The sequence below is a fragment of the Marmota monax genome, unplaced genomic scaffold (genome assembly GCF_021218885.2).
Source record: "Marmota monax isolate L192 unplaced genomic scaffold, Marmota_monax_Labrador192_F-V1.1 WCK01_AAM20220418_F8-fsc00138, whole genome shotgun sequence".
Classification (NCBI taxonomy): domain Eukaryota; kingdom Metazoa; phylum Chordata; class Mammalia; order Rodentia; family Sciuridae; genus Marmota; species Marmota monax.
In genome coordinates this window covers 1,157,652-1,165,541 of record NW_026692763.1, presented here as the reverse complement: position 1 = coordinate 1,165,541, position 7,890 = coordinate 1,157,652, and the positions used below count along the sequence as shown (strand labels likewise).

The following is a 7,890-nucleotide window of genomic DNA, read 5'->3' as shown; positions in this document are numbered from 1 at the left end:
TCTGCCAGATACTGTTCGTTTATGTATTAACTAATTTTTTTAATGAATGTAAGAATGTATAAAATTTTTATACTTTTATTTTATTTATTTATTTTTATGTGGTGCTGAGGATTAAACCCAGGGTCTCACACATGCGAGGCGAGCCCTCTGCCACTGAGCCACAACCCCAGCCCCTGTACTAATTAATTTAATTTAAAAAATTAATAAACTTTATTTATTTATTTTTTTAGTTGTAGTTGGACACAATACCTTTATTTCCCTTATTTATTTTTTAATATGGTGCTGAGGATAGAACCCAGGGTCTCCCATGTGCAAGGCCAGCACTCTACTACTGAGCCACAACCCCAGCCCTAAACTTTATTTTAAAAGCAATATTAGGTTCACAGCAAAATTGAGTGGCAAGCACAGGGTTCCTCTGCACTCCTTGCCCCCAACCTCTCCCACTGTTATCATCCTATACCAGCAACTCATGGAACATTTATTACATTCAATGTCTACACTGATACATCATAATCACCCAAAGTCCAGAGTATATATGAGGGTTCACTCTTAGTGTACATTATGGGTTTTGGCAAATATATAATGACATGTATTCACTGTTGTAGTATCATACAGAACAGTTTCACTATCCAAAAAAAATCTGTGCTCTGCCTGTAATCATCCCTTCCTCAACTCTAAACCCTGGTATCATTGATCTTTTTACTATTTCCATAGTAATATCATCAATTTTGTCTTTTCCAGAAGGCCATATAATTGAAATCACGTAGTTTATAGTCTTTTCAAACAGGTTTCTTTTACCCAGTAATTTTAAAGTTTCTTCTGTGTCTTTTCATGGCTTGGTAGCTCATTTCTTTTTAGTGCTGAGTAATATTCTGTTATCTGGATATACCAGAGTTTATTTATCTATTCACCTAATGAAGATCAACTTTGTTGGGCTGGGGTTGTGGCTCAGAGGAAGAGTGCTCGCCTAGCATGTGTGAGGTATTGGATTCAATCTTCAGCACTACATAAAAATAAAATAAAAGTATTATGTCCACATAAAAATATTAAAAAAGAAAGAAAGCTTTGTTGCTTCCAAGTTTTGGCAATCATGAATAAAGTTGTTATAAACATCATGCACAGGTTTTTGTGTGGACATAAATTTTTCAATTAATTTGGGTAAGTACCAAGGAGTGATATTGCTGGATTGTATAGTATTAAGATCTTAGGTTTTGTGAGGAACTCTATTTCAAAGTAACTGTACTATTTTGCTTGCCCACTAGCAATGAATGAGAAATCCTGCTGCTCTGCAACCTCACCAGCATTTGGAATTGTAGGTGTTGAAGATTTTGACTTTTTTTTCTTTTCTCCTCCGTGCTTGGATGGAATCCAGGACCTTGTTAAAGCCACAGGGGTATTTCAGACCAAGCCATTGCGATCCTGTTCCCACCTTGCCCTGTGAATTCCTGCAGTGCCACCTTGGAATTGGAAGACAGTACCTGATCTAGACTGAGTCATTTGGGACCACCCAGCGGGTACCTGTGTATGCCTCTGCAGAGCCACTCTGGGAAGAAGTGGCCAGAAAGACTCGTTGCTTCTGGAAAGCACTAGCCTGAACACAGGGAAGTCCAGAGCTGCCTTGGACAGAACTTCTATACTTTCTGTAGGACCCTGGTGTTTGCTCTGGGCAAGGCCACTCCATATTTCGGACTTGTCCAGCAGCTTCCCTTGGCCAGTAGTGACAGGATCTACAGGCAGAGTCTCTCGGATACGGCGACAAGGACCTCAGAGCCCACTGCGGATAGTCTCCCTGGGCAGCCCCGGGTGCCCGCATGGCCAGCATCTGGCGGCGCGCCTGAGCGCTGACGGGCAGGCCGGGTGTTTATCCTCGGAGTCGCCAGCAGGGAGCTCCCTTTCGGTTCTGCTCGCGCGGTCGCGGGGGGCGGCGCTGCGCTGCGCCGCGCTGCGCTCCAGCCCCGACCGGGCCGGGGCCGTGGATGCCTGGTCTCCGCTCCTGCTGCCTGCCGGGCGGGCTCCGGCGGCCGGTGAGTGTGGAGCTGCGGGGGGCGGCGGCTCGGTGGCGAGCTGGGCCCAGTGGGGAGGTGGGGCGGGCTCTGGCCGACCGACTGGCCGTGCGGCGGGCCCCGCCGCCTCCTCCTCTCCAGTCCCCTGGAAGCGGCGGGCCCGGACTCCCGGCTCCTGTCCCCTGTCCCTGGCGGCGCTGCGGGGCTCGACAGCCGGGGGTGGGGGCCGACCCGGAGAGGCGGGGAGGGAAAGCACCGGCCCCTTTTGGCCAGTCTGGGGGGCGCTGGAGGCAGGACAGAGTGGCCTTACGTTTGGGGGGATTTGGGGCTTTGGAGGAGTCCAGGTGGCCCAGAGCTGCGGGATGGGGGCTGCAGCCTCGGGGCTGGGGGGCTTCTCGGGGACAGGCCCAGGCCCCCCAGATGGAGCAATCAATCGAGGGAGGCGCTGAGGAAGACAGCGGGGAAGGGGAGCACCTCCACCGAGCCCTTTATCCCTCCCAGCGGCCTTCACCCTTTCACTGCCAGGCCGACAGCGGGCTCTTCTCAAAGGAGCAGCTGCTAGACAGCTGGCAAAACAATGGAGACCCCGCTTCCCGGCCCCCTCTTCTTGGGACAGAAGATGGGGGGGAGGATGGTAGGCTTGGGGGATTAGATGGTGCAGGCGGTCCCCTGTGACTGGCTGCTCACCTCACCTTTCCCTGCAAGGGGTGGGGTGTGTGTGGGAAGGTCGGACAGCCTGCCCCAGGCCTCCGGGAGAGACCGCCCCGACGCCCCGCCCTGCTAACCTGTCATGCCAGTTGTTTCTCGCCAATGGAAGGGGAGGTGGTAGAGTCAGCTGCTCCCCCCGCCTCGTGATAGGGGGCACAGGCAACTTGGTAGCAAGCCTAGTGAGGAGTGGGTCATGCTCCTGGCTGAGATAAGGCCTGCAGGGACACACCACACATTGGGGCTTTGTTGTGGGGGTGGAGGTGGGGTGTCACTTGGTTGCAAGGCACATGTATCCTGCTGATTAGTTGGTAAAAGTGCTACCAGAATGAGCCAGAGATGGGGAGGAAGATAGTCTGTTTTTTAAGTGGTACTCATTTTGCCTGATCACTTGGCCAACTGCGAGAATGTATTTGGTGGAGGCCTCATAGTTGGTGTGTATGTGGAGAGGGCTGAAGGCTGCTTCCTGGAGGGACTCTCTTGACTAGGGCCTTCCAGTCCTCAGATGGTTCCCCAAAATGAGAATTGGGATTCTTCCCTCTTCACCTTGCCAATGACTTGGGCTCCTTTGCATGTTTTCTCATGGTGTCCCTGGCATGTCTGTGGCAAAGGAGATCATGTAAATGCCCTTATGGGAGAGGGAACTGTGGCAAGCATATATGTATGTATTATGACTGTATTGAAAGGTAAGGTAAGGTCATCCAGGCAAATAAGAACAAGATCACCTTAGCAGGATACTGAATCTAGAGGATATTGAATCAGGCTGGCTTTCCTTGTGCTTACGGGAATGTGGAGCCCTTTCTTGAGCAGGTTGGTGTCCTGTTGCCATAACAACAGGCATGGCCTAACATTCTCCACCCTTTCTGGTTCAGGGGCTACTTTCTATTTGGGGATTCTGAAAGTTACTCTCCTGAGGTCTCTGGCTTCCTGACAAGCCTTGCTGGCTCTTTGTCAAAGGCCTGCCACCTCTCAGCTTCCCTTCTGTCCTTTTGTGATGAGGCTTTCCAGGAAACATCCTCCTGGTTGCTGGACATGACTTGGCTGGTTATATATAGCCTTGGGTGGAGGTATGCTTGTCCATTTGGGATTGAGGATATTTAAATGGGGACTCAATTCCAGGGAGACAATGGCTTTGGGGTAAGCTGTTATGTTAAGGGGATTAAGGGAATGAGAAGGATTGTGGCTAGGGGTAAATAAATGGTGGGAGTGGGAGGGTCATAGGCTAGAGGTCACTTCCTTTAGGATCTTTGAACTTTGGACAGTTGATGACCAGGTGCCCAGCAGTTCTGAGTGTCTAGTTTGTTTACTCTCTCCAGACCTGGCTCAGGTGCCAGGGTGTATGCCTGAGGGTTTCCTCCCCTGCTCCAGACTCTTGTTAGAAATCATTACATGTATTATGACCTTCCTGACTCCTACCTGCTCTCCGTGCATTCATGGGTAGTCTGGGCAACTAAGCTGTTTCCCAGAACCCCTTTCATTGGCCTTGCTTGAGGCTGCTCATTGAGGTGGGCATGTCTTTAGAAGTTGGGCTTGAAAACTCTGGGGTCCCTCAGAGGCAGGTACCTGAAGGTGGACTGGGAAGGGCAGAACTTGGGCTTAGGTGAAAGGGAGAATCCACCCTGCTGGGGTGGAACAGGGAGTTGTTGGGATTCTGGAAGCCTTGATCCTGACTTGGTGTGTCACATGTCTCCAATGCAGCCGTGGGGTGTTCTTCCTCCTTCAAACCAGAGAGGTCTGCTCCCAGTCAGTCACCCTAGCCTTGAGTGAATGCCACGGACAGAAATCAAAGCATTCATGTGAGCTGGGTCCTGTTGGTGGCCCTGGGCTGCAGACTTGTCTCAGACCTATCCTAGTTGTGGGGGTGAAACCAAGGGGTTGGGGCCAGGTTTAAAGATTTGAAGGGACTCACTGTGGGCTATGATTGACAGATTCCCATAGGACTCAGGAGGGTTTTTCAGGTCTGCTTTGGGCCAGGCCCTGCGTGCTCTAAGATCTCTATGTAGTACCCCACTTTGATCACCATCCCCCCTACCCCAGCTTTACTGAGGTACCATTATCATTTTTTGAGGTAGTCTGAATTTGAGGGTAGGGTGGTGCCCAGGTAGGACTTAGTTGGTGGAGTGGGACTTAGACCTGGTTAGTTTTCACTTCTCCCATTCACCTTTAATTTCCCTGCCCTTTGAGGAGGTAGGAATTGTGTGGTTTGTAAATTATTCACATTTCCTTGACATTTCAAACTTGAGAGTCAGGCAGCAGTTCAAGTCTGATGATTTTAATAGGGCCAAGTCCCATTTTCTCTGCCAGATACTTCATCATCACTTGCAAGGGATTATTTTTATTTTTCTCTGGTATTCAAAAATGTTGGATGATGGGTTCAAGGTCACACAGCACATGGAAGGCACAGCAGGATGAGAACCTGCAGTTTGTAGTAGAGTGCAATACCTATGCAGCAAAGGCTTGGAGATTGTATGGTTGGAATAGCGGAGTCTAGAGAGGAGATGCCACTTGCTCAAGGTCACACAGAAGGGGGCGTGTGGCAAGGGGAGCATAGCGGAACTGGTCTGCGGGCAGGCCCCGTTTTGGACCCGGGTTAGTACTTTCTCTCCCCTCACAGGTTCTGTCGGGGCTGGCACGTTGCTGCGTCCCAAGTGAGACCCTATCGCGGCAAAAGGCGCCACGGGGCTGCGGCTGTGGCTGCGCCGGCCAGGCCGAGGGAAAATGCTAAGGGCTGCCGGACTCCCGGGCTCCCGGCGCTGCGGCGGGCGGGCCAGCTGATGTCATGCGAGAAGCGTGCATTCGGAGCAGGGTGCACACCTGGAGCCAGATAAGCTCCGTGTGACCTGGAGGCGAGTCACGCGGCGCTGCGGAGCTCAGCAGAACCGGCGGGATCAGCGCGGCGGCGGCGACTGGCCGCTCTCGCTGGGGCCGCGCGGCGGGCCGGGCCAGGTGTTGCGCGACACCTCTGAGCCGGGGCTGCGATCTCCGGTGCGGGCTTGGGACAAGTTAGGGGCCTCGGGCTGTAGGGAGCCGCCGCTCTAGGAGGTCAGAGGCCAAGGGAGAGAGGTCGGCTCTCCTGGGAAAGTATTTCCTTTGTATGTATTTATGAGTGTGGTCAGCCGGTGGGAGGTGGGGAACTGACCTAAGTATTCACCCACAGCAGCCAAGTCTGGGTGCCCCTGTCTGTCCCTGTCCTGGGAAGCTAATGTTATAGTTTCCATTTCCTGGGGTTTCTGCTTTGCCAGCTGCAGGGTGACCCATTTAAATCTGTCCCTACTTAAAGCCATAAGATACCAGTAAAGTCTCTTTTAACCAGGTCCCCAAAGTCACTGAATTCAACTTTTAAGACAGGAAGGCAACTTTAAATTGATCCTTGCAAACCCTGTTTACAACTTTAATGTGAATGGATTGCTTGCCACTCTATCAGAACTACACTTTTTGTTTTGTTTTTTAAATCTTTAAAGTTAGGAAAGTAACATGGGGGGTGTGTAGTTGAATCATTAGGAAATGTATTCAGTGGAAAACTTAAGTGTGACTTTTCCCGTTGCCACCTACTCCCCAGGGACAACCAGATACATTTTTTTCTGGGGTGGAGGGGGATGAGGGTGGATACTGGGGATTGAATCTAGGGGCTCTTTACCATTGAGATACATCCCCAGTCATTATTATTATTATTATTATTATTATTATTATTATTACCATCATCATCATCATTATTATTTTAAGACAAGTTCTCATTAAGTTGCTTAGGATCTTACTAAGTTGCTGAGGCTGGCCTTGAACTTGCCATCCTCCTGCCTCAGCCTCCTGAGCCACTGAGACTATTAGTGTGCATCACACTTGGCCCCAGACTAATTTTTAAAAGCTTGTTTTGTGTGTGTGTGTGTGATATTTACCTATTTATAACTAAATATATTATTTAAAAATATTTAATGTAAATATTCAACATCTTTTTTGTAAGAAATAAAGAGCATACAGAAAGAAGAAAAATCACACATATTCCCACTACTCAGAGCCTCTAGGCTTAAATTTACACACACACACACACACACACACCTATCAGCTTAATATTCTCGTTTTAAAAGCTTAAAACCATATAGATGAAACACAAATCTGCTTTGACTATTCTAAAATCCCAATCTCCTTCCCAGAGCATATATTTTTCTATGACTATGTAAATATTGTATGTAATATACCTGTTTATTATTCATATACATATATATAGTTTTAAAAATTTTAGCATGCATTCTGTCCATCTTGCTTTCCTCACTTAACAAGATAGTATAGAATTTTTCTAGGTCAGTATATACAAATCTACCTCACTCTTTTTAATAACTGCCTAGTTTTTTTATAATTTAATTATTTCCATGGTGATTCATATTTATATGTATAGATTTGTAATTATAAACAATCCTGCAAAGATTAGCCTAGTTTATTGTGTGACTATATCTATAGATGACCTATAGAGTTGTGGAATTGTCCAAAAGTTATGAATGAACATAAATGTTTCCATAGACATCACCAACTTACCCTCCTAAAAATTTATTCAAATGCTTACTTTGGTAGCACGTACACTAACATTGGAAGAATATAGGTAAGATTAGCCTGGCCCCTGTGCAAGGATTACACACAAATTCATGAAGTATTCCATATTTTTATAGTTTAGACCAACTGGCCTTTCTGCTGCAGATATGTATATGTCATACCAGTTTGTACTCCTACCAACACTTATGAGTGTTCCTGCTTCCCATCCCATAATGTTATCCATCTTTATAGTTTTTATTGAACTGCTAGATGAAAAGCAGTATATAACTGTGGTTGTTACTGAGGCTGAATACCTGTTCATATGTGTTGGCTATTTGTATTTCTGCATCTCTGAATTGGCTGTCTGTATCCTCCACAGTAGCTATAGGGAGCTGTGGACTCAAACATGTGATCCAGTTTGCCCGAGTGCTCACTAGGTTGCCTTTACTTCTTTGGGCTTTATTTTCCACATAAAAGGGGCTGAACTTATTTTAGTCATATTTGTGCTGATAGTCACTGTACACTCTCTTATCCTCTTCATCATCCCATTTAGGTTGGAAGAATGTACCACTCTTTAAAGCTTACCATGGGCTAGGCATTGTACATGTCATGCTTAAATATGCCATACATATGTGTGTGTTTAAAATTTAATTCCTGCTCC

General features: G+C 47.8%; 1 protein-coding gene and 1 non-coding gene across 14 annotated transcripts in view; both read left to right on the top strand.

Moving 5' to 3' along the window:
* The first annotated feature begins 1,897 nt into the window (after window positions 1-1,897).
* Window positions 1,898-7,890, top strand: part of Myo18a (myosin XVIIIA) — a 98,129-nt gene continuing 92,136 nt past the window's right edge. For 5 of the 13 annotated variants that reach the window (XM_058580049.1, XM_058580048.1, XM_058580046.1 and 2 more), the window contains exon 1: window positions 1,898-2,024. The gene's annotated coding sequence lies outside the window, so the exon portion shown is untranslated. Of the gene's footprint in view, window positions 2,025-5,322; window positions 5,555-7,890 lie in introns of all 13 variants that reach the window. The other 8 variants (XM_058580056.1, XM_058580054.1, XM_058580055.1 and 5 more) reach the window with 3 other exon arrangements.
* Window positions 7,256-7,362, top strand: LOC124094337 (U6 spliceosomal RNA). Its single transcript, XR_006852194.1, has one exon. It is a non-coding gene; the product is annotated as a U6 spliceosomal RNA (small nuclear RNA).